Below are 26262 nucleotides of genomic sequence, written 5' to 3' on the forward strand. Positions count from 1 at the left end.
CTCTGACACGGAGAATCTAAGGCTGTGTAAGCAGCAATGGTAATAAATAGACACATGCTTCTGAGACTGCTCTCTGGTTTAGTTCTGCTCTGTGCCCACTTCTCCATCTGCAGAAAATGGGGAACCTTAATCTGGGATTCATCCTGAGGATCACTGTAAGGAGCCTAATTAGGTTGCATCTTCAATCTCAGTTTAACCACGGATTAAAGTAGATGGTCCTTGACTTGACATTCAGTACAAACAAAGCTCTGAAAAAAAGGAAAAAAGACTATGGTATGAGAGTCTCCCCAAAAGTCCCTGCCTGGCTCCTTTGTATTCTTAGCGCATGGTGGTAGCTATGGAAACCAGTATTTAAGACAGAAACACATACAATCAAAGTCCTAGGCTGATGTGATAGCTTTCGAGTGTCTTTGTTCCAAGTGTAAGATTTTCCTTCTCCCTTTGCAGCGTATTTCACCCCGAAGCCTCAAGGGATTAGTGCTTAGTTTGAGGTGCACAGACCAATGTCTATAGGGACAAAAATATAGGGGCAGGCAAGACACAGGCTGCATTAGGGCCACCTGCCTACTAGAAAATAAATAAGATGCCCATGTCCTGCCTGGTTCAAGACACTTGGCTCACTGTGCATTCTGCTGACAAAGGTAGAGGCCTGAAGCCGCGGCTGCACTGTATGAGAGGTGCCCCTCCACAAGCAGACATGGGGGGGTCAGGTCTTACCATCGCCTAGTCACAAATTCAGCAGAGCCTCTCTGAGGTCGGGAGGGATGGAGCGTGACTTCTACATCTACACTGATAGAGAACTGATTTTTCAAGTATTGACCTCTACACAAAGAGGATGGGGGCTGAGTGGGAGGAGCATTGAACCTCAGGACAGCAACCTTTAAATATATTACTTCACTTATTTCTGTATCAGATATGTACCACAGGTCCTGATTAAATAAGTGTCAGACGCTACCTGCTATGTTTGGGGAGTCACATTTCTCCAACAGAAAGGGACACTGTTAAATTATATCCGAGAGTCGCTGTAAATGCTATAACACACTTTTCCAGTTTTTCCAGTGACTGAGAATGAGTAACTCATCTCCCAACTGAGGGGGATGGCAGGCCACGCCCACCCCAATCTCCTGCTTGGAACCCTATACTTGCCATTACATAGGACATATTACCTAGACTGGGATGCTTTTATACACATAAACCTTCAGCTGCATGACAAACTAGTCATTCTCAATGCATTTCTTTTAAAAGGTAGCTCAGTGGTTTTGGCTAACCTATGTGCCCAGAGGAAGTATTACATTAGTAACACTCGCTGTTAATGTAGTTCCTTTCTTTATGAAGTCAGAATGTCTCATGGTAGATTAAATCCACAAATTCTAAAATAGGAATGAATACATTTGAGCTTTTATAATTTACTCTGTGAAAAGAGTACCTTAAGAAGCCCTGAAATAAAAGCCTTGTTTCATGCCTGAGGGAAAGGTTTAATGATTAATAGTTTGAGAAAATTGCTATGTATATGGTAATAATTCATTAAACAGATGTGGGGAACATGCATGATATCCCTTAGTTAACAAAGATCTTAGCTGCAACCCATTTCAAAATAACTTGCATAAAAAAGCATATAATGTGGGAATAGAAAAAAATATTTTAAAATTAGCTGAACCAGAGCCCCTGTGCTTCATTTTATCTACGGATAAGCTCTCCACTTTGGCTATATGGAGATACAACCTGGGGAAAAAACAACCCAAGTTCAAGAACTTTCCTGCAGGTTTGAAGCACTGCTTATGAAATGTAGCCCTGCAAAGTTGATGTGAGTTTGGCTCCATAAATGGTAGCCACAGGATGCCCAGACAAGGTGAGGGATCAAGGGGTCCTATTCTGCTCCTTTCATCTGCCATGTTGGAATAAGTTCAGGAAAATGACAGCAAGAGTTAAGGAGGTACAACTGTGGAAATACTTTTTTAAAAAAATACACTTAGTTAGTTGGTAAGCTAGTACAATGTTATTTCCTAGTGTGAATTAAGATGAACAGACAGCTTTGTATGCAGCCGTAGGCAAGAGGGGATATATCTTACTGATGCCTGTACTGGAGCTAAGAACTGTGTTAATAAAAACAAAGTTGAAGTTGGTTGTGATTGTCCTTTAATCCCACTGAAGAAGCAGAGGTAGATGAACCTGTAGGATCCCAAACTAACCTGGTCTGCACAGCAGCTCCAGGCCATCTAGACCTTGTCTAAAACAAAAACAAGAACAAAAACAAAATAAAAAAGCAAATAAATAAAAAATAGAAAGCCAGCCTTATACGCTATTATGCCCTGAGCACTTTGGACACTTACCAGGGTGGAAACAAAGGCAAGGGCTTTGCCTCCAGGTGGCTTGCTGGGGCTGGCATGTGGAGGGCTGGATCCATGGGTGGAGCATCATCCCGAGGACATAAACATCTCATGTCAAAGATGGGGGAGTTAGGTGAGCTGGGTACCCAATGTCCTCTAGAGATGAACTCTCTACCTGTCTCCGTCCTCCAAAGCTCAAACCTAGGGCCCAGAGAGACCTAATCTTAAAATCCAAGAGTATGGTCTTAGATGAACGGCTTAATCTCTCTGAGTCTCGATTTCTCATCTGTAAGTCAATGGATTTCGACTTTCTGAGAAATGACTCTAAGAGGAAAAAGTGCCCACTTAGCCCTGCAGCAGGTCCATGCAAAGCCTTCTCCCTCCACAGTTAGTCTTGACTCCCTGTCATTTATTTTTATGCTTTGAATAGACCTATCAATATGAAGACAGTTCTTTTGCTTATCAATACTTGCTGAATATTTTATCAGTTGCTGATGTTTTCTTCTGATCTTTGGATATTGAAAAAGAATCACAAAAACAATGACCTAGCATTATTCTTAGGATAAAAATAGACCTATTTTTCTATAAGACATTTGGATGAGTTCTCTGGCATTGCTAACTGGAGAAATGCTCATAGAATATATACCAGAGGTGGGCAAGCATGCAGTCATTCCTTACAGAATGCTCACTTAGGTGTTGACAGTATGTATACATCATGGCACAAATAAGAGAGAGGGGACCCCAAAAGTATGCCTATCTTCAAGCTGTTTATAGTGTATTTGGGGAGATAAGGGATGTTTGAAAATAATGGGGAAGGGTCAACACCAAAAAAAAGAGGGATTGCTTGAGTTGACTCTCAAAAGAAAGGAAAAGTCAATCATTCTGGGAGCAGGAAAAATGGAGAGAAGATTTTTAAGAAAGAATCGAAAGAGAAGAAATACCAGGAATTTTCAATATACTTAAAGCTCCCAATGTATACAGCTCTCAGCACCCACCTTCAGATTTGACTACTGCCCTGGGAGGAAAGCACCCAACAGAAAGGATGGAGTTCTGGGCTAAAAGCATGAACAAAAGACAGCCTTTTTTTTAGAATATAAAATGATAGTGCAAAGACAATTCCAAAAAAATATTACTGATACTGTAATTGAGACCTGTGATGATGTGTTCATGAAACAAGAGCAGAATCCTACACACATATGCGCGTGCGCACACACACACACATACACACACTATACACAGACACACACACATCATACACACACTATACACAGATACACATACATATCATAAACATATACATCATACACATACAGACACACACCATACTCACATCTACACTATACACATACATAGATGCACACATCAAAAACATACACACATCACACACACAGAGACACACAACATATACACACACTCACACTATACACACACACACATATACACACACATTATAAATACACACGATCAGAATCCTACACACACACACACTCTATACACAGACACACACATCATACACACACACACTATACACAGACACACACACATCATAAACATACATATCATACACATACAGACACATACCATACTCACATCCATACTATACACATACATAGATACATACACATCAAAAACATACACACATCACACACACACACACTCTATACACAGACACACACATCATACACACACACACTATACACAGACACACACACACATCATAAACATACATATCATACACATACAGACACATACCATACTCACATCCATACTATACACATACATAGATACACACACATCAAAAACATACACACATCACACACACACAGACACACACCATATACACACACTCACACTATACACAGACACACACACATCATACACATATACACACACCATGCATGCATATAATAATAATAAATACATTTTTAATGTAAAGAACAACAAACGAGATTTTAGAAATTAAGTCTTGTAATCACAGCTGCAAGATTTGAGAGAGAGAAGAGAAAAACGTTGAAAGAGGTGAATAATCTTAGGACAAAACCATAGCCCATTCCCATGACAGATTCTCATGCTTCCTTAAGTACCTGTAGGAGAGAAACACACCCAAGACCCAAAGTTGACAGGGAGATAACACAATGAGATGCTATGGAGAAGGGGGTTGAGAATAATGGAAAGATATGTCTAAATTCTGACTCATCAGTCTAGAGAGGAAAGGCACTGCCCCACAGCTCGTGAGTGCTATGGATGCACAAAATTATATGACCCAAAAGTGTGCACTTTTTTCTGGTGCTTTGTGTATTAAAGAACAGTCTTTGCAAGAAGACAGGATCATCACTCTCATAAAAATATAAAGTAAGCCTATGAAAACGTTTATTTAACCCATGGTTTAGTGAGGGAACCAGTAAGGTACTACAAATAGTTAAGAAACTAATCAAACTACTACATACTTATAGGGAGATAAGGAATATGGAAAAAGGCTGGATTTTTTTATGTATGTAAAAATGTTGCATATATTTTGAAATTTTCATACATATAAAAAAGGTAGCTGGGTAGTTGTGCACACCTTAAATCCCAGCACTTGGGAAATAGAAGCAGGTAGATGTCTGTGAGTTTCATTCAGGCCAGCCTGGTCTACACAACAAGTTCTAGGACAGCTAGGGCTATGTGGAGAAACTCTTATCTTGGGGAAAAAAGAGAGAAAGGAATTTATTTTGTTTATATGTAGCCCCAACTTCCCATACCCTCTGTCCATAGACACTCTCAACACTTCTTCCTTGCCCCTTTATGGCCTCCGGTTCTGTTCTGGTTGCCACTGGTTCATGCTGGCTGTTGGGATGTTGACAGGTCTTATTGATTTGATCGTATGCAGCTAAGCAGAGCTTCCCTGAGTTCCTGAATGCAATGGACGTGCTGTGCCCAGAAGACAGCATCGTAAAAATGATCTTGAAGGGCCCCAACCTAGAGAAGGTAGATTTCATTTGTCCTGGTTTGTGTCTGATTTATACTTTGTCATTGCCTCTGTTTCAGTTACGCTTCCCTGGGAACTAGAATCAACAAGATATTCTCCACTGACCCCGCACTGGAGAATGAACTCTGCTTCACCCAACGAGCGCAGAAGGCAATAGACTTCACTTCCTTTACCAAGTCAAACACGAAACGTTTTTCTAAATATGCCCTGTCAGATACACCGGTGAGTGTTTAACCAAGAAACCGCACCAAATGGCCCTGGTTATGTTAACACATAAAATAAACAATCGTGTTAATTTTGATTAGATCGACAACCAAGTATTTCTCAAGCTCACAATCTTATTTTAACTAAATAACCAAATCTCCTATAATAACTTTGGGTTTTGCATTCCCAGAGCGGATTGGTCCTTGATCAAGCTTCAAGTAGGTGTCTTCCTCCCTCAACTCCTTCTTCTGTATTTTTATTTGGGGAAATTATTTCCAAGGATCTAACACACCAGAACACGCATGTGCCGTGCTACACACTTGTCCTCCACAGATAATGCAAGTGCAGAAGATTTCCTGCCCCCAATTCACCTATGAAAGCTGTTTGTCTGTTTCTCTCCCTAGGGGTCCTTTTTCCTTTGAATTGGGTAAACTGGTTCATGATAACAACTAATGATGTTCCTTCCTAAAGATCATCTGCATCTTATCATTAGAGAGAGCCATTCACATCCTGTGTCTGTGAGGGCTGGTTTGTGCGCATGTCTGTCCTTCCTCTGTCATCAAAAGTATCTGATACCGCACCCTGAGGTTTCTACATTGTACTGAATCATGTCAATGGTGCAAGACCCATCATAAACCAAACAGAAAATGCCCAGAACTCCTTGACTCAGTGTTCAGTCGTCAGCAAAGGTGCCAAGTTCCTTCAAGAATCGCCATCTGCTCAGTACTACATCCCTTTGATCTCAGCATTAATAAGGGCAGGAGGGTCTCTGTGAATTGAGGGCCAACCTGGTCAACATCGCACGTTTCAGAACAGCCAGGGATATATATTGAGACCCTGTCTTAAAACAAAACAAAAAACCCAAGTAATTTCAACAAATGATACTGGAACAAATGTGTATTTATAAGCAAAGAATAAAATTCAACTCCTATCTCACACCAAAAATTAAATGAAAAGTGGCCAGAGATCATAATAGCTTAAATTGTAAAACTCTCAGATGGCACAGAAACAAGTCGTCATTGTTTTTCGTTACCCTTAAAACTCCCCCTAAAGTCTCAGCCCAAGGAATGGTATTACTCCTCCAGCATCAATTAACCTGATCAAGATAACCCACAACAGGCATGCTCAGAGAGCTACCTGCCCTAGATAACTTCTTACACCTGTGCCAGAGTCTTTTGTCCTACAGGATCCTAGAAGCTGTCAAGTTACTAACATTAATCGCCACGAAGCTTTCACTCCTGACTGAATTTGGAGTAGATCCTTTAGGTAAATAAATAAGATCAACTGAGCTTATAGGGTAGGATCACTAGCTGAAAGTTTTGGTGTACAGAAGAAAGAGGCCCCCACAGATATCTCTTTCTGGTTAACATGCTTTGGTTGTGTGAGAACAGAGTAGGGTCAAATCAAAACCCAACTCTGCTGGCATCTTGGCCTTGCCTCCAGAACTGAGGGGAAATATTTCCTTGTTGCTTAAGTCATCCATCCTCCAGTAGTTTGTTATGGTACCCTAGAAGGAGAATGCCTTATACTAAGCAAGGTTTCTTAGTTACTACAAGAACACAAGCAACCAAGGGAAAATAGGTTAGACTTTGGTGAAATTAAACATCGTAGTGCTTTGAAAGACGTCATCAAGAAAGTGAAACTACAAACCATGTGGCTGTAGGAAAGGACTTGCAAATTGTGTAACTCTGACAAGGGGTTTGATATCTGGAATATGTAAAGAACCCTTGAACAGACATTTCTCCAGAGAAGACGTACAAACAGCCAAGAAACACATGGAAAGACGTTTGACCTTCCCGGGTCATTAAGGAACTGCAAATGAAAACCATAATTCATACCCCATGACACAAAGTAGCATCGCTCTAATTTTAGAAACAGACAATAACAACTGTTGGGCAGGATGCGGAAACACTGGGGCTTTTGTGCTCTGCTGGAGTCGGAGTGAGGGAAACTGGTGCAGGCGCTCTGGGGAGCTGTGGTAGTTCTTCAAACATCGAAACAGAGTTGCTATCCGACCCAGAAATTCCGCTCCTAGGTATTTACACAGAATAAATGGAAACATCTGTCTAGACAAAACTGTACACAAGTGTTTATACCAACGCTGTTCACTATAGCCTCAAAGTGGAAACCACCGTACTGTCCATCAACCTGGGAGTGGATAAACACACGGCTGAATATCTAGTGTTGAAACTTGCCACAGCGTGGAAGGGCCTTGAAAACACTACCCTGAATAAACAAAGCCTGTCACAATATATCATATATTGTAAGATCTCTTTTTTGTAAAATATCTACAATAGCCAAAGCCCAGAGATCAAAGTAGGCTAGAGGTCGCTGTCAGGGTAACAGGGATGGAGAGTCAGCAGAGATTGCTAACGGGGATGGGATTTATCAAATGCATCACAGTGATATCCGTGTAAATGAAAAGCCACTTCAAATGCATGGATTTTAAGGTACATGTGGTATTTCTCAGTAGAAGTGCACTGTACTCGAGTACAGAAACAAGGGCCAGGTTTGGATGGGAAGTGGGCAAGCCTTACGGAGTGACTGACATTTGATCTGCGTCTTAAAGAGTGGAGGGGAGAGTGTCATATAAAGAAAGATGAAAGGGCACAGCCTGTGCACTGCCTGGGCTTTGGGGCACACATGATGGGCATGTGATGGAGCTGGAAGGTTAGTGCCAATGAGACTGGGAATTAAATGAAAACCCCAGCCAGCCAGCAAGAGAAGAGCAACCGAAGAGGGGAGACTCAACTGACAATAAAATAAAGACATTGTCCCCAGAGTTGTGGTCTGAGCTACAAGGACCCAAAAGGGATGGTGAAACTTGACTGGAACATCCCAGGTTGCTATGATCCATTGACCTGATAGAACTCATGAAGGAGAAAATGACCAGAACTCAGTAAGCACTGTAACTGTAGTCTGTATAGTTTTAGGTAAAGGAACAACACCATTGTGAAATGTCTGAGTCGAGGAGCCCAGGGAAATTGTATGATGGCTTCTTTCTCTCCTACCACCCTCCTCCTGCCCTTCCCAGAGGGCACAGGACCTGTGGATAATGTGCAAACAAGTCAGCATCCTGCAGCAAAGAGCTGAGAAGCCAGCTGGATCCCAAAGAGTGGACCCAGAGAAAAACAGTTCAAGGCCAGAGCAAAAAAGATTTGAGTGTCTTGCCAAGAAGTCTGGACTTTGTCCTGTAGACAGGAGGAAACCATAAAAGGACTTAAGCTGGGAAGTGACTGCGGTGTGGTGGGTTGTGGGGAGAAAGCCCAAGCCACTGATTCTCTAAGCCTTGTCCCCCAGGCCCAGCAGCATTTGGAAAGTTGTCAGAAAGGCAAACCGCCCGCTGCCACCAAGACCTGCTGGATCAGAAGTCACGGGGCTAGAGCAGGCGATCTGTGTTTTGACTAGGTCTTTCTGGTAATTCTTATGTGCCCTGGAGTTGGAAGGTCGTTCTATGAATCACAGGATCAGAAAGATTACTGGAAGACACGAAGCACATGTGATCTGCTTGTGACCCTTGGGTAGGCTTTGATAGCTTTGGTGACTGAGGACCTGGGTAAAGCAGGGCAAAAGCTACAGCCCCAAACCCATACCTTACTACCGAGAAGCACAGAGGCAAGGTAATCCCATCTGTCAACACTGGTACACACACACACGTTCAGTGTCAGAGCGAACTGACCCTTGAGGAAGACAGCGTACTTTCTCCCTTTGAGAAAGGACTGCCTGTGAAATATTGCTTGCCCTCTCTAAATTTCAATCGTATTTGAAGAAAAAATTAAAACTAAGATACTGGTTCAATAAATAATCATGTAGTGTTATAACTAAGATTCATAAGCATGCTGTTACTCGATCATCAAATAATATAGTTAGGTTCTATGTGTATAAAAACTTAAGAATTCTCTCTAGTTGATATAATTGCATGAGCATTACTTTGTTCTTTAAATGTAGTGGTATTTTTTATATTTTTTCCTAATGAATATTGTTTTTGAAGAAAGAAATGGTTATTATTAAGCCAGGCATGTAAGCACGGACTTTTAATCCTAGCTACTTGGAAGCTGAGGCAGCTTTAAGGTCTGTCCGGGCTACACAGTCCAAGGTCAGTAATGAGACCCTGCCTCAAAAGAATAACTATAGCTGGGGCTATAGTTCAGTGATAGGGTTTGCCTAACCCGGATGAAGGACTAGGCTAAATATGTCAATATTTAAGTACTTAAATAGAAAAATATGTGCTTATAATACGTAACAAAGTTCATTATTATATATTAGCATTGTTAGAATTAGCAGGCATTAGCAGAATTAAAAGGGAGATAAATGGATATATATAATATATATTATATTATAGAGATAAAAATTATACACACACACACACACACACATATGTTACTGTATGGCAATGGGTAAGTAGAAAATGGAACTTTTCAACATAACAAATTTGCTAAAATTGGCTTAGGAAGATGATCATAGGGGAAAGATTCTTGCAGCCTAAGGCAGACAACCTGAGTTGAAGGCCGGGGACTCACACAGCTCGTAACAGCTTGTAACTCCAGTTCTATAAGATGTGATGCCCTCTTCTGGTCTCCATCGGCACTGCACTCATGTATATATATCTCCACACAGACATACACATGCACACATAATTTCAAATGAAAATAAAATATGTTTAAAAATGTTGCTAACATGAAGCATGGTCTATAAATGAAGTATGTCTGCCTGTATTTGAAAGAAAACCACTAATCTTGCCAGTAATTAAGAAAAAAATCAAAAAGTATATACTTTTTACTTCCCTAATCAACTTGTAATAATAAGATTAAAATGAGTACTCAGAGCTTTGTGATAACATGGAAAATAGATTATTTTATCATGGTTTTATAGGAGCAAAAATAGCTACAAAACTCTTAAATGGAAATTTCTAAATACTTTTGAAACCTTTAAATGTAGCCTTTGACCACATAGAAACTATTTCCAAGATTGTAATTACAAAATTGTATACAGGTATATATTTAGTTAATAAAAATTGTTTAGCCCAATTACAAACCTAACAATTTAAAATAATATGGTATCTTTTATCTAGAAGTCAACAATTTTATTTTTCCAGTAGCAAGTTTTGGCAAAGTTCTGGAAATCATATATATAATTTATATTACTGACAGAAAGCTAAATACACAGTTTAGAAGATAAATATGATACCATCTATTTTTTTAAAGACTTTTTTTTTCTCTTTTTTCCAGAACTGGGGACCGAACCCAGGGCCTTGTGCTTGCTAGGCAAGCGCTCTACCACTGAGCTAAATCCCCAACCCCTCATCTATTTTTTTAAATGACTGTTTTCAACTCTTTCCCCCAATGCTTTTTGTCGTGCTGCTGGGTATTTAGTCTAGAAGAGCATACTTATTCACAGAGAGAAATACAAGTAACATGTACACTACTATATGGTAGCTCACAGTCATCTGTGATGGAAGCTGATGTTCTCTTCTGGCATGCAGATGTACCTGCAGATAGAGTACTCAGACAAAAAAATAAAAAGTAAAAAGAAATCTTTAAAAGGGCATACACCATCTGCATATTACTAGTAATATAGAAACCATTGTGGGGGTCAAAATGGGTTTTCCCGCCATAGTAGGAAATTGATGAATAAGAGATGGTAAAGTTGTAATATAAAGGAAAGAAATTGACTTATAGATAACTAAATGAAAATAGACCTAAAAAACATCACTGAATAAGAAGAATAAACTACAGAATGGTGTAAGGAGAACAGGATGATTTCTGTAAAAACAGAACAAAGTGTTCCTAAACGTTTTAATACATATATTGTACAAATAGAGAATGTAAGGTACAGGACTCTGTAGCACCAGACGTGTGCCAGGCCTTGGGTTAACTCCTCAGCACCACTAAAAAGAGAAAAGCTCTACAAGTTCTAAGTTGGGGGTTAATTAAATTATATCATAGGAAAACTGTTACTGAAACAGCACTGAGAGTTGGGGCTCCGCAGGGGTGGGGTTCCGCGGGGCTGGGGCTCCACAGGGGTGGGGTTCCACAGGGGTGGGATTCCACAGGGGTGGGGCTCCGCAGGGGTGGGGCTCCGCAGGGGTGGGGCTCCACAGGGGTGGGGCTCCACAGCATCCTGGTTTTGTGACTGTTGCTGTAGTAAAGCTCTCGGATTTAAAACAACTACAGGGAGGAGAGGGCTTATTTGGCTTACAAGTCAAGGTCATAGTACATCACTGAGTGAAGGCACTGCAGGAACTTAAGAGCCCAAATTAGAAAACCTAAAGGAAGGCGGAACTGAGCTTGCTGGCTCACTTGCCCCGGGTTCAGAGTCAGATTCCTTATTCAGCCCAGGAACACCTATTTTATCACCCACAGTAGGATGGGCCTTCCTACGTTGGTCACCAACTAGCACAATCCCTCACAGAAATGCCAAACGGCCAACAAGATAAAAACAATCATTTAACTGAGTTTTTTTTTTTTTTCCCCCAGGTGATTCCAGGTAGTACCAAGGGGGCGGGTGATGCTAACTAGGACAACAGGTAAAAAGCCCTTGCCTCTAAAACCTGGTGATCAGAGTTTAATCTCTGAAACCCACATTTAAAAAGAAGAAGAAGAAAACGCCAGAGGGCTCAGCGGTTAAGAGCACTGACTGCTCTTCCAGAGGTTCTGAGTTCAATTCCCAGCAACCACATGGTGGCTCACAACCATCTGTAATGGGATCTGATGCCCTCATCTGGTGTGTCTGAAGACAGCGACAGTGTACTTGTGTACATAGAATAAATAAATATTTTAAAATAGCCAGAGGCAGCAGTACTGTATGTGTATCAGTGATCCCAAGGCCGGATAGGAAGCAGAGACGGGAGAATCACTCAGAAGTTCCAGGCCTGGAATACATTGCATAGCCGCAAACACAGCAAGATCCCTTTGTCTCAATGAGGCACACGCACACACGCACGCGCACGCGCACGCGCACGCAAACGCGCACGCGCAATTTAACAAGTGAAATATAGGTAGACGTTTTTAAGCTTACAGTAAAGTTTGAAGTAATTATTAAAGTTTAAGAACGGCAGTTTTATTAGGGAATCATTAAAAAGTGATGATTTCTGAGCAATTAGTTTAGAGGTAACTTTCTGCTTACCTGTATTTTCTAACTTGTCTTTAAAAATGCCTTACCAATTAAAAATAAAGTTAACGAACAATGACAAAAAACAAAAAACAAAAACCTCGAGTGTGTGGAAAAGAAAGGTCAATAGCAAAACTCACTCCTCTTGTAGTGCTCAGGGTTTCCACTTAGTGTCCACACTGCTCTCATTTTATAAACATGTGCCCAAAAGCATGTCCTTCCCACAAACAGACGCTCCGGATTTCATGCTGCCCAGGCAAACCCTTTAATGCGCCAAAGAAACGGAACCCAAGCTTGTGGTAAAACGCAATGCTAGACACAAAGATACTCTCAATGTCTGGGAACCTGGCTTCCTGTCCTCGCCAGGGTTTCTGAGCTGCAAAGAGGGGGCTACCTGGTTCAGAAGTGGCAGACGTGCTTGCTAAAAAAAATAAACTTCCGTATCAGGTGTAGTGACAGAAACGTTTAATCCCAGCACCCAGGAGCCAGAAGCAGATGGATCTCTGTGAGCTCAAGGGGAGACTCACAGCATCGTGACTCCCAGGCCAGCCTGGGCTACACAGTGAGACCCTGTCTCAAAAAACTAATGCTGCCGCTGCCGCTGCCGCTGATGATGATAAGAGAAAAAGGATAAAGAAGAAAAGGAGGAGGAGGAGGAGGAAGAGGAGGAGGAGGAGGAAGAGGAGGAGGAGGAGGAGGAAGAGGAGGAGGAGAATTTGTTGCTCCTATGGTCATAGCAGTGCAACACCTACAAGCTTTGCACTTGGGAAACTAAGGTTGAAAGACGATAAGTTTAAGAGTGGCTGTGTTACACAGAACACAGAGTCTTCTTAGGTTTCTACTGCTCAGACAAAGACTATAACAAACAAACAAACAAACAAAAATTTGTGGAGGAAAGAAGCGTATTTCACTTCACCATTGGCTATCTTTGAGGGACATAGGGCAGGAACTGAAAGCAGGAACCTGGAGACAGGAACTGATGCAGAGGCCATTGAGGACTGCTGCTTACTGGCGCTGCTCGAAAGTGATCTGGCCCCTCCCACATCAATCAATAATCAAAAAAATGCCTAAGAAGCTTGCCTACACGCCAATCCGATGGCATTTGATGGGTTTCCTCTTCCAGAGATTCGTCTAATGTTAATATTTTACAACAAACAAACACAAACAGGCCGCACATGTTCAAGATGGCGTGAGCTACATGACAAGATCCTGTCTCAGGGAAAATATAATTAATTAACTAATTAATTAATTTTGAAAAGTGGAGCTCCCCAGCTCTGGGTACCCTCACAGATCCCTTTGCATACTGAAATACGAAAGCCTTTGCTGGGAGACTGGTCAGATCTCTGATTTTTCAGATTTCCAGTCAGTTCCTCATTAAGGTGCCAATCCTGGCAAACTGCAGTGGGGCTTTGAAAATGTCGGAACACCAGAGAGATGGAACCTATTGTTCTCACTCACACCCCCAAGGAAGAGCGGGAGGTGGGCCCTTTAAAGGAGACCAGGGGCAGAAGGACATGCTTCCAGGGTGCATTACTTCAGGTAGTCCCAGATAAGAAGGGTGGCATGGACTGGAGAATGAATTCCTTTCAATCCAAACTACAGAAGACACAGCAAACAGCCCAGCCCAGGCCTCCCAAAAGGAGGTGAGCATTCCTCAGAATGCTCAATCAAACTCCCCAGAATGCAAAGAATGCTTCAGATCCACCACAAAGAAAGCCGGCTTTTGACAAAGGACTCCTTTCCGGTCCCTAAATTCCTCAGACCAATCCTTGGGAAACCAAAACCTTTTTAAGTGTAAAGAAACTGTTCCCTTTCTGTCAGCGCCCAGTTTCTGCCTATGGCAGGTGGACGTGGAGCAAGTGAAATACCTCACATCTCCATTATGTTTGAGTTATAGTACACAGATTACCCTCCGGGGTGACTGTTCTAGGTTAACCCTGCTCCCCATGGTAATACTGGCCTCACATAGGTATTGGTCCCTTAAATTAGATCGATCTGGACTGAGACATGTTGTAAGTATAAAACATGTACTGATATTAAAGACTCTGTATAAAAAAAAAGTGCAGATTATCTAATTACTAATTCTTAAATCGTACTTTAAAGTAATATCCCGTGTGTGGTTAAAGTATGTTAAAGTTGATTTCTTCTGTATGTACTTTTTCAAATTAAATTATTAGCTTACTTTAGTTATATCTATTTTAAGATGATCCATTTAATAATAGCACAGACCTTATTTTTCTATACATTGGCTGAGGCTATAGAAATAAGTTGCAATGTTAGTTTTTTGTTTTTGTTTTTGTTTTTGTTTTGCTTCTTTTTTCCGGAGCTGGGGACCGAACCCAGGGCCTTGCGCTTCCTAGGCAAGCGCTCTACCACTGAGCTAAATCCCCAGCCCCGCAATATTAGTTTTTAAGATTTTATTTATTTCTGTCTTATGGCCATGAGTGTTTTCCTGCGTCTGTACAAGAATATGAATGTACCCGATACCTGTGGAGCCTGGAAGAGGCTGTTGCATCCCCTGGAACTGGAGTTACAGACGGTTGTGAGCTGGTGCACGGGTATTGAGAACTGAACTTAAAACCTCCACGAGAGTAGCTGGCACTCTTGACTGCTGAGCCGTCTCTCTAGCCCCAACCTTAGCTTTTTAAAAAACTTTAATTTATAAACACAGAAACATTTTACATGTTTGTGGGCTACCCCATAGTGTTTCCCTGTGTGTATAGTCTGTGTGGTTTCTACTCAAATACATATTACTCCTTGTCTTTTAAAATCGTTCCTTATTCTGATCTTTATTGTGTTCATGATGTGTGTATGGGGTAGATGCACCAGAGGACAATTTTGTAGCCTCGGTTCTTGCCTTCCACCCTACGTGGGTTCAGGAGATTAAACCCAGGTTGCCAGTCTTGTTTGACAGGTACTTTGCCCTCCGAGACATCTCTCCAGCCCCAATATAATTTCTTTACGGTGAACATCCTTTCCTTTGGCCTCTTGTGACTCATAGCACATAACTGTCTGTCAGCACTCTGCTGTGGTATACCAGAGCTCCTGGCTCCTGACCTCAGTCTACTGTCCGCTGTCCAACCATCTTCCCATTCACTCCCTTTGCATGGGTTTGGATGTGGCTACTCAGAAGACTTGAATCTGGCAAGCACTGTCTCGCCTTACACTTCTAGCCAACAGTCATGCTTTATGAATGAAACCTAAGCAGGTGCCACCAAGCAAAAAAGCCATTGTCTTTAATCTGTTTTAAACAGGACAGTTTGCCTTTTCAAAATACTTCTCTCTCTAACCTTCACTGAGATGGCTAAGAAACCCCTCTGTTGGAATTCCCGTGGCATAATGAGAGGTTTTCTCTTAGTTTGATCTTCTTAGTCTCTCAGTCCCTCAGGGTCAGGAATATGTTCGATCCTATGATTGCATGGCTGTCTGCCCACTACGGAGCAAGTAACCAGTTTCCTTCAGAAATGATCTAAAGTGATTCTCACCAATGCCAGTTGCCTTCTGCTGGCCACATGTGGTGGCTGCTTGTCCGTGCTTGTGTATTCTCATTAGTGTCATATTTGTAGATGGACCATGATCACTAATTGATCGCCACATTACTAAAGAGTGAAGGGGGGACCCAGGGAAGACAATAGACTCCTGACCATCACTGACCAATACTGCTAAAGGAAATCAGTATCAAAGACACTCCACTTTGCAGAAACTTGAAGTGAGTGTATTTCCTTAAAGGGAAGCAATGAAATTAGAATCATAAATAGAATATATAGAATATTCAATATTCCTCACAGGAAGACCTTGGTCTCTGAAGGGAAATCTGGAAAGCAAGAATTTTAGATGTGAATATAGATTTTTTTTCTTTCGATTAGGTCTTATGGAGCTCAAGCATAGCCTCAAGCTTGCTATGTAGTTAGGGCTGATGTAAAGCTTGTGGTTCTCCTGCTTCTTCCTCTCGGGTGCTGGGATGACAGACTTGCATCACCAGACCTGTGGTATGCAGTGCTGGGGTTGAACTCGGCCTCCACGCATGCTAGATGTCTTTGTTAAGGTTTCTATTGCTCTGAAGAGACACTATGACCAAGGCCACTTTTATAAAGGAAAACATTTAGCCGCAGCTGGCTTACGGTTTCAGAGGTTCAGTCCATTGTCATCATGGCAGGAAGCATGACTTCGTGCAGGCAGACATGGTGCTGGAGGAGGTGAGAGTTCTACATTGTGATTAGAAGGCAGCCAGGAGGAATCTGGATTCTTTCTGCACTGGGTGGAGCTTGAGCATAGGAGACCTCAGCGCCCACCTCTACAGTGAGACACTTCCTTCAACAAGGTCACACCTTCTCCGATCCTTGCTTTCCAGATTTCCCTTCAGAGACCAAGGTCTTCCTGTGAGGAATATTGAATATTCTATATATTCTATTTATGATTCTAATTTCATTGCTCCTCTTTAAGGAAATACACTCCAAGTTTCTGCAAAGTGGAGTGTCTTTGATACTGAATTTCCTTTAGCAGTATTGGTTAGTGATGGTCAGAACTCTCTTGTCTTCCCTGGGTCCCCTTTCACCCTTTAGTAATGTGGTCACCAATTAGTGATCGTAGCCCTTACCTCCTAACAGTGCCATTCCTATGGGCCAAGCATTCAAACACATAAACCTAAGGGGCCAAACCAATTCAAACTACCAACTAGACAATCATTCTACCAATTGAATTATACCCCCAGCTCTTGAATATAGATTGTTAGAGCCCAGGAGGACGTGTTCTCCTAGGCAGCACTAGAACATGTTATGACTCCTTTGTACGTTTAACTACAAATTGAATACCCCTTACTTAATGATCAGTAGGTCAAGCATGCATGCATACATCTGTAACCTACCTCCAGTTTTTGTGTGTACACACCCAATTTGTCTTAAGCCATCCTTTGTGGCCAGAAGCTTTTCAGCTCCTACAAGAACTCTTTGTGGGGAACATGGAGATTTTAAAGTATAAGCCTGAAAGGCTTATGAGATTATAATATTTAATTTTGAAATATTTCCTCTGTGGTTGCTTGCACCAGTAGGTTATTATCAAAACAAGGATTAGCCAAAATCCAGCTTTTGCCTGTTATAGAAAATCTGTAGGTCAAAGGGAGGAATTTGTTTTAAAAAAAAAATCACAAACACATTTTGAAGGATTAAGCAAGTCTCTAAAAGTATGCCTCTGTGGGACACCCTTCACTTCTCCCCCAAAATGCTTTGTGGGCTCCATTTAATTCCTATAAAGAAACACAATAAAAAGCTGAACACCATAGTATAATATTCTGGGAAATCACAATATTTCATTTGCAATGCGCAGCAAAATCTCACCACATTTCATTACAAAAAAAGCACTTAGAAATTTAACAGCTGGGCAAGGGAGGCACATTTATATTACCCTGGGACTTGGGATGCCAAGACTGAAGCAGATCTTCAAGTTCCAGGCCAGCCTGGGCTACAAAGTGGGACCCTGTTTTTTTTGTTTTTTGAAAAAAATACTAAGCTTAGGGCTGGGGAGATGGCTCAGTAGTTCTTAAGAGTACTTGTTGCAGAGGACCCCTGAATGTCTAATCTAGAAAACACACACACACACACACACACACACACACACACACTCACACACACTCACACTCACACACACACACACACGATATGTAAATTACATGCAAATTGAGGCTCTATGGTTAAGAGCCCTTGTCCTTGAAGAGGACTAGGTTTCTGTTCCCAGCAAACTCATAGTGGTTTACAACCATTAACTCTAGTTCTAGGGGATCCATCACCCTTGTTCTGACCTCCATGGGCACCAGACACATGTGGCACACACACATCCTTGTAGGCATTGTCTATGTTAGAATTAATAAGTCATAGAATTAATAACACATAACCACACACAGGTAAAGCTGCATATGGAGCAGAAGCAAGCTGGGAAAACTGTGTTCAATTTCCACAAAAAAGTAAAGTGGAAGAAGAGAACCAGCTCCACAAACTGATACTCTGTCATTGTGCACATGACTCGCACGCTTACATCCCACACATGCACACACAGTACACATACATACATTCACTCTTATATCACACGCGCGCGCACACACACACATGCACACACGCACACGAATGCTCATGCACACACATACACATGCACACACACACACACGAATGCTCATGCACACACATACACATGCACACACACACACGAATGCTCATGCACACACATACACATGCACACACAGTACACATACATACATTCACTCTTATATCACACACGCACACACACACACACACATGCACACAAATGCTCATGCACACACATACACATGCACACACACACACACACGAATGCTCATGCACACACATACACATGCACATACATAGGGACCCGCCACAATATTAAACAAATAAAATCAGTAGCTAAAACCGACATTGCATGGAAGAGCAAGGAAGGGGTCGGGTAGATGAAAACCCACAGGGATGGCACAGATATGAAGGTCACCTGCCCTGACAGCTACTGAAGTCTGTGGTGTTTAAAGGTTCCCTGCCATATTATCCGTTAAAGACAATTTGCCTTTGCAACATTCCTAAAAACTCAAAGGGTTCTGGAAGACTAGGCCTCAGTCATTCAAACACTTGTGTAAATTTGTTCAGTGATACCTGAGATGAGCTATGTTAGGGAAACCTGGAGTAGAATAGTTGTGGAGTGTGGACAGACCTACAGGAGGTTGTAGTGAGCTTGGTACTGGTCCATATGCAGGTTTACCTGTTGAACTCCCTGACTACAGGGCTCTAAGAATGACAGGGACAGGGCTGTGCAGCAAACCCACAAGGACCAAGTAGCCATTTCCTTGTCTTTCAGCCATTCTGACACCTCCAGCTCCTGAAGTAACAACAGGCGAGAGATGAAGGCAAACTTCACCTGACTGAAGTTTCCCAGGGGCACCGTCTCTGTCTCCAGTGAGGGCAAACTAGGCTAGGGCCCTCCTGTTTCTCTTTCACAGGTCTGTGCCTGCCAACCAGACTTTCATGCTCATCAAACCAATGGTAACAGTTCCATTCTGCTCTGGAATGTATTTGCCTTTTCAGTTGGGCCTTGGAACTTCACCACCATTTATAACACTGATGGTTTTTGCTTGTTTGTTTTGTAAATAAAAAAGAATAATGCAAACAGATAAAATAGGCACAGAATAGATTTGGGGGAGAAAAATCAATTTTAGGATAGGAACTAAAATGGATAGATGATAGATACGTTGATAGGTTGATCAACAGGTAGATAGATGATAGAACTGCATCCTCTCATTGACTGAAACTTCTTGTCAAGTTGTTTTATTACTCAAGATAATTAGGCTGCCCAGAATAAACAGCAGCCCTTTCTGTGGAAACATTTCATTTTATAAAGCTCTTCATGGTCTTAGACACTATTTGCAAGCTAATGAAAACATTTCTAAGCACAGCATGCGGTGCTCTTTTCTAAGCTTCTGTGTGGCCACACAGCTCAGTGAATTATAGCTGTTCCAGAATTCTCTCCATATTCAATCTGTTACACCCCAGGCTCACTGGTTTCTCTTCCTGGTTTGGAATCGCCAGCCTCTGCTAACTTATCACCAAGTTCTTGTTTTCCCTTTGAGAAAATTCTGATCTTTTAAACCCAACAAGGAACTGGGCTCTTCTCTGCACATAATCTCACGCCACCCTTTCTTCTGTCCCCATGTGTCACCCACAGTGACACATTCTTGGGATCTCCACTTCTACACATCGATGACAAAATGAAGTCACAAGAGAGGAATGCAGATCAGTTAGAATGCACAGCAGTTAGATGAAGCGAACACTCTTCGTTTGAAGCTTGGGGGAACAGAGACCATCAATGCTTAACATTGAATCTTAGGAGAATCCTTTGCTTGTAACATTTATAGATTTCCTCACCACGACAGAGTCTGATGTCACTGACTGTTCGGAAGAGACTGCCACAGTAATCTATCCACATCATGTCTGATCCAGAAGGAAACCAAAATCATAGACAACATTTAGTGAAGCAACAATGATCAACTGACAACTTTGGAATACTGATTATTTCTGCTTTTGATACATGCCACTATCATCATCATCATTATTATTTGTTCACATACATGCAGGTGTGTGTGTGCACAGGTGTGTGTGCATGAGTGTATATGTGTGTAAGGAGGCCAGTGAACAATGTCTGGTGCTGTTTCTCAGGAATTTTCTACCTGGTTTATAATAGTAATAATAATAATAAATGTAATAATATAATGGTTATAATTATTATTATTACTATTATTGAGACAGAATCTCTCTCTAGTCTGGAGTTCACCAAGTAGTCTAGACTGCCTGGTTGGCAAGCTCCAGGAGCCAGCACAGTTCCACTTTCCAAGGGCTGGGCTACACCATCTTCATCTCTGTGAAGCTGGACATTTAATCCAGGGCCCACACATACATTCTACCAAAGAGATTTCCATAGTTTCTGTTTAAGACATGGTCTTACTATGTAGCACAAGCTGGCTTCAACTTTCAAACTTCTTGCCTCTACTTCCTGGGTGCTGGGATTATGGGTAGTTACCGCTTGATTATTTGCTTTATTTATTTATTTTTAAATTTTGACTTCCCTTAGCAACCGGTTCACAAATCTCCTGAAATCTGACAACGCCTCTCAAGGGCCAATGCTCTGAGGTCTAGTCAATCACATGGAGATGCCCTGAGCAGGAGGCTCCTTACCGGCATATCGAGTAGGGATCTGTGCTGGAGAAAAGACTTCCTGCAATGACAACTGTAGCAAACCAGTCACTCGAGAGCCCAGGACACAAGCAAACTTTTCTTAAAACCCTGTGCTCATCTCCAAACCATCTGGGTTTTCTTGGGAAATTCCCACCCCAGTGTTGACTTTACTCAAAGCTACTAGACGCTCAAGTTCTGGTGGTTCATTGGCAAAGGTAGCCCAGCTTTAGAGGTAGCTAACGTTCGAGCAGAAGTCAAGAGGGACGTGGCCCTGTTATTCCAAATCACTGTTTCACATGTGTGAAAGGTAATGAGGTTGTATTTTGCTTTGATTTAACCATGTTTGAATTTAAATGGGTATAATTTTTAAAAGAACAATAACATAAATCCCAGAGAAGAAAACCTGTCACGGGCAGGCGGGCCGAGCCAGAATAAACCATTCTGATACCGCTCCTTCCTCTTTCTCTGGATGGCTGGTCTCCTGACAACCCAAAATATTATTTTAGGAGCTTGAGACACAGGGAGGGGACATAGACAATCCCAGGGGGGAAGGGTTACAATCACAGTTTGGTGAATAGAAAATACTCTCACGATGATAATACGCTGTGACATATTGTATTAGTGTGGCTTTTCCATGAGAAATTCCCCGCCATCGGGTTCTCATGTAGGGCAGGACTGAAGTCGCCCCTAATCTTCAAATCCAGTGCCTAAATGCTAGTGTAACCCGCTGTGAAACACGGCTCTCACACAAATCCTACCCACTGTAATATTTCTGCACAAAGCCGCATGTATCTGCCAGGATAATTCCCAGCAAAGAGAATTACAACAAGCCAAACAAAAGTAAACAGAATTCCTTCTCTCCTCCAAAAGCTCGGCCCATCTTTAACTTATATGCCAAGCTCTGCCTCACACAGACTGCCCACGTGAGGGTTAAAGAGTCCACGCTGAGATTAGATGCTTAAAGAGAAGAGAAAATGAAAACGGTATGACCCCCCTTGGCAGGGGATGTTTTGAAAGCTAACTTGGAAGGGTTTGTTTGAAATGTACAGGCAGGGACTTTTCACCATGGGAAGCTCAGCTGAGTTTCATCTGAGGACTCCTGACCTGGGGGCGCAGAACTGTGTACCTGAAGGGGTGACCTTCACCTTTAAACCCTTCCTAGACAGCTTCCAGATTCCAAGTCATGGGGGAGGCACTGAGTGTGTTCTGCCTGTGTTGTTTAGGAGAAGTCTTAGGTGGCTGCTTTCTGACTTTTAGGTTGCCTCTTACTTCCTGATAAGACTCTACGGCTCCCAAGTCTGTATGGTTGATTATACAATTGTGTTGTCGGCATATTGAGCATTGCAGGTTAAATCCTGTCCCGGATCTCAGGAAGAAGGACATTACCTTGGAAAATAAAGATAAGTCAATAGACTAGAGTCATTATAAAAGGAAGGAACCTAGCAGCAGAGACAGACACACCGGCAAAGAAGGCAGTAGGGTGAGACAAACAGAGGGTATGGTCATCAATAAAGCAAGCTGAAAAGGCAAACCTTAGCCCTCCCTCAGCCCTCAGGAGGACAGATTTGAAGACAGGAGTTGACTGTGTGTGACAATGACATTCCATGGTGCTTTGTGTCCTAGCCAAAGCAGACTAATGCATGCAACAGGGCCTACAGGAAATGAGGCAACACAAGAGTTTCCTCCTGGACATCCATTCCTTCCCATCCTTCCAACCAGTCGTTTACATTAGAATTTGTCTCAGTGTATGTTGCTTCTGGGACATGATTCAATTCTCTCATGCAGAGAATTACCTTACATACAAGGACATGCAGGTAGCATCTATAAGGAATGCTGCAAATATCTGGACGTTTGGGCACTGGATTTTTTTTTTTTATTAACTTGAGTGTTTATTATTTACATTTCGAGTGTTATTCCCTTTCCCGGTTTCCGGGCAAACATCCCCCCTAATCCCTCCCCCTCCCCTTCTCTCTGGATGTTCCCCTCCCCATCCTCCCCCCCATTGCTGCCCTCCTCTCAACAATCACGTTCACTGGGGGTTCAGTCTTAGCAGGACCAAGGGCTTCCCCTTCCACTGGTGATCTTACTAAAATATTCATTGCCACCTATGAGGTCAGAGTCCAGGGTCAGTCCATGTATAGTCTTTAGGTAGTGGCTTAGTCCCTGGAAGCTCTGGTTGCTTGGCATTGTTGTTCATAAGGGGTCTCGAGCTCCTTCAAGCTCTTCAAGTTCTTTCTCTGATTCCTTCAACGGGGGTCCCGTTCTCAGTTCAGTGGTTTGCTGCTGGCATTCGCCTCTGTATTTGCTGTATTCTGGCTGTGTCTCTCAGGAGAGATCTACATCCGGCTCCTGTCGGCCTGCACTTCTTTGCTTCATCCATCTTGTCTAATTGGATGGCTGTATATGTATGGGCCACATGTGGGGCAGGCTCTGAATGGGTGTTCCTTCTGTGTCTGTTTTAATCTTTGCCTCTCTATTCCCTGCCAAGGGTATTCTTGTTCCCCTTTTAAAGAAGGAGTGAAGCATTCACATTTTGATCATCTGTCTTGAGTTTCATTTGTTCTAGGCATCTAGGGTAATTCAAGCATTTGGGCTAATAGCCACTTATCAATGTGTGTTTTTCTGTGATTGGGTTACCTCACTCAGGATGATATTTTCCAGTTCCAACCATTTGCCTACGAATTTCATAAACTCCTTGTTTTTGATAGCTGAGTAATATTCCATTGTGTAGATGTACCACATTTTCTGTATCCATTCCTCTGTTGAAGGGCATCTGGGTTCTTTCCAGCTTCTGGCTATTATAAATAAGGCTGCTATGAACATAGTGGAGCACGTGTCCTTTTTATATGTTGGGGCATCTTTTGGGTATATGCCCAAGAGAGGTATAGCTGGATCCTCAGGCAGTTCAATGTCCAATTTTCTGAGGAACCTCCAGACTGATTTCCAGAATGGTTGTACCAGTCTGCAGTCCCACCAACAATGGAGGAGTGTTCCTCTTTCTCCGCATCCTCGCCAGCATTTGCTGTCACCTGAGTTTTTGATCTTAGCCATTCTCACTGGTGTGAGGTGAAATCTCAGGGTTGTTTTAATTTGCATTTCCCTTATGACTAAAGATGTTGAACATTTCTTTAGGTGTTTCTCAGCCATTCGGCATTCCTCAGCTGTGAATTCTTTGTTTAGCTCTGAACCCCATTTTTTAATAGGGTTATTTGTCTCCCTGCGGTCTAACTTCTTGTGTTCTTTGTATATTTTGGATATAAGGCCTCTATCTGTTGTAGGATTGGTAAAGATCTTTTCCCAATCTGTTGGTTGCCGTTTTGTCCTAACCACAGTGTCCTTTGCCTTACAGAAGCTTTGTAGTTTTATGAGATCCCATTTGTCGATTCTTGATCTTAGAGCATAAGCCATTGGTGTTTTGTTCAGGAAATTTTTTCCAGTGGGCACTGGATTTTTAAGTGGAAATATTTTGCTGTTGCTCTGTAGTTCTACTTCAGAGGATATAGTCACAGCTCGGTGTTGTGGGACATGTCTGTGACCCCTGCATTTGGGAGACGGAAGCAGAAGGAACAAGAGTTCAAGGTCATCTTTGGGCTGCACACTGAGTGCAAGGCTACCTGGGATACCTGACACCCTACCTTTAAAATAAAAAGACAAAAAAGTTAATGCATGGTGCAGAATAAAATCGTTGATGATGCGCTAAAGATCAAGGGCTAATTATGTAAATTCAGTAAAGGGGATGGGGCGACCCCTGATTGGTAGACTTAGGTGATCACATGCTTAAGCAGCAGTATTTTCCAAATTCCCTAAAGAGAACACAGACAACTGTCATCATTAGGAAACCCCAATAAAATGGATCTCACAATACACCAAATACTGTGTGCGTGGACAATCTTTATCTCAAGTATTTATTAAAATACCCTTGTTATTCCCAGGGACAGGAATAGAGATGATCTTCTGCAGAAACTTAGAACTTCATGACAGGGACAATACAAAGGAGTAAGTTTTGAAGGACTCAAAACCAGCAGCATCCGGTCCAGGAAGTTCAGAGCACATGCGAGTCAGTCCTCAGAGGCTCTCAGCACGTTCTGTGAAGTTAAGTTATTGCTTTATGGAAGTACAATCATGTGATATATACCCTTCATTCAACTTGAAAGTCCATTGCTGGTTTTCATGTGAATAGCACTTGTTGATTTTCAATTTTCATTTCCAGGTGGCAGGGTTGTAAGACAGCCCGTTATTTCAAGCTGTACTGGGGCACATCAAAGCTTGCTCCTTTATGACGTCAGTTTGCCCTGTGTGTTTCTATACATGATGGCATTTAGCAGCATCCGATCTGGTCTTTATGTTTCCTAATAAGCTTGAGCACCTTTGATTTTGTATAGCTGCAAGGTGTGTAGTGGGGTGTGTGTGTGTGTGTGTGTGTGTGTGTGTGTGTGTGTGTGTGTTGTGTGTGTTGTGCTGTGTGTGTGTGTGCGTATGTTGCTTACACAAAAGCATTGGCCATTTCCCTATGTATCTTTTTGGTGATTTACTGGCTAGTGATTTACATATGGTAGAGCTTAAAGTGGTAAGCTCTATTTTTTTTTCTCTTTTCTTCATCCCCCTCTCTCTTCCCTTCTCTCTACCTAGAAAGATGAAGGAAAAAGTGAAAAAATTATGGTAAAAGGGCATAGAGTAGTTCTGCACATTTTAGAAATAATGAAATCACACGTTAGGTTCAGTAGAGTAGCCATTGGCCTTATGTGGTTATTGGGTGTGGCTATTGTTACTGAGGAACAGTTTTAACATTTTATTCATTTTATTTTGCCTGAATTTATGTCTGCAGTGTCAACAGTAGCCAGAAGAGGGCATCGGATTCCTGAGATTGGAGTTAACAAAAGGTGCTGGGAATTGAATTCTTCCTCCTCTGGAAAAACAGCCAGCACTCAAC

At 42.1% G+C, this 26262-nt stretch overlaps 1 pseudogene; it reads right to left on the minus strand.

Moving 5' to 3' along the window:
- LOC148005303 (cytochrome b-c1 complex subunit 10 pseudogene) overlaps positions 1-21338 on the minus strand; it is a 29740-nt pseudogene extending 8402 nt beyond the window's left edge.
- Between the last annotated feature and the right edge of the window lie 4924 nt (positions 21339-26262).

Source organism: Rattus norvegicus, chromosome 6 (genome assembly GCF_021556685.1).
Source record: "Rattus norvegicus strain SHRSP/BbbUtx chromosome 6, alternate assembly SHRSP_T2T, whole genome shotgun sequence".
Lineage (NCBI taxonomy): Eukaryota > Metazoa > Chordata > Mammalia > Rodentia > Muridae > Rattus > Rattus norvegicus.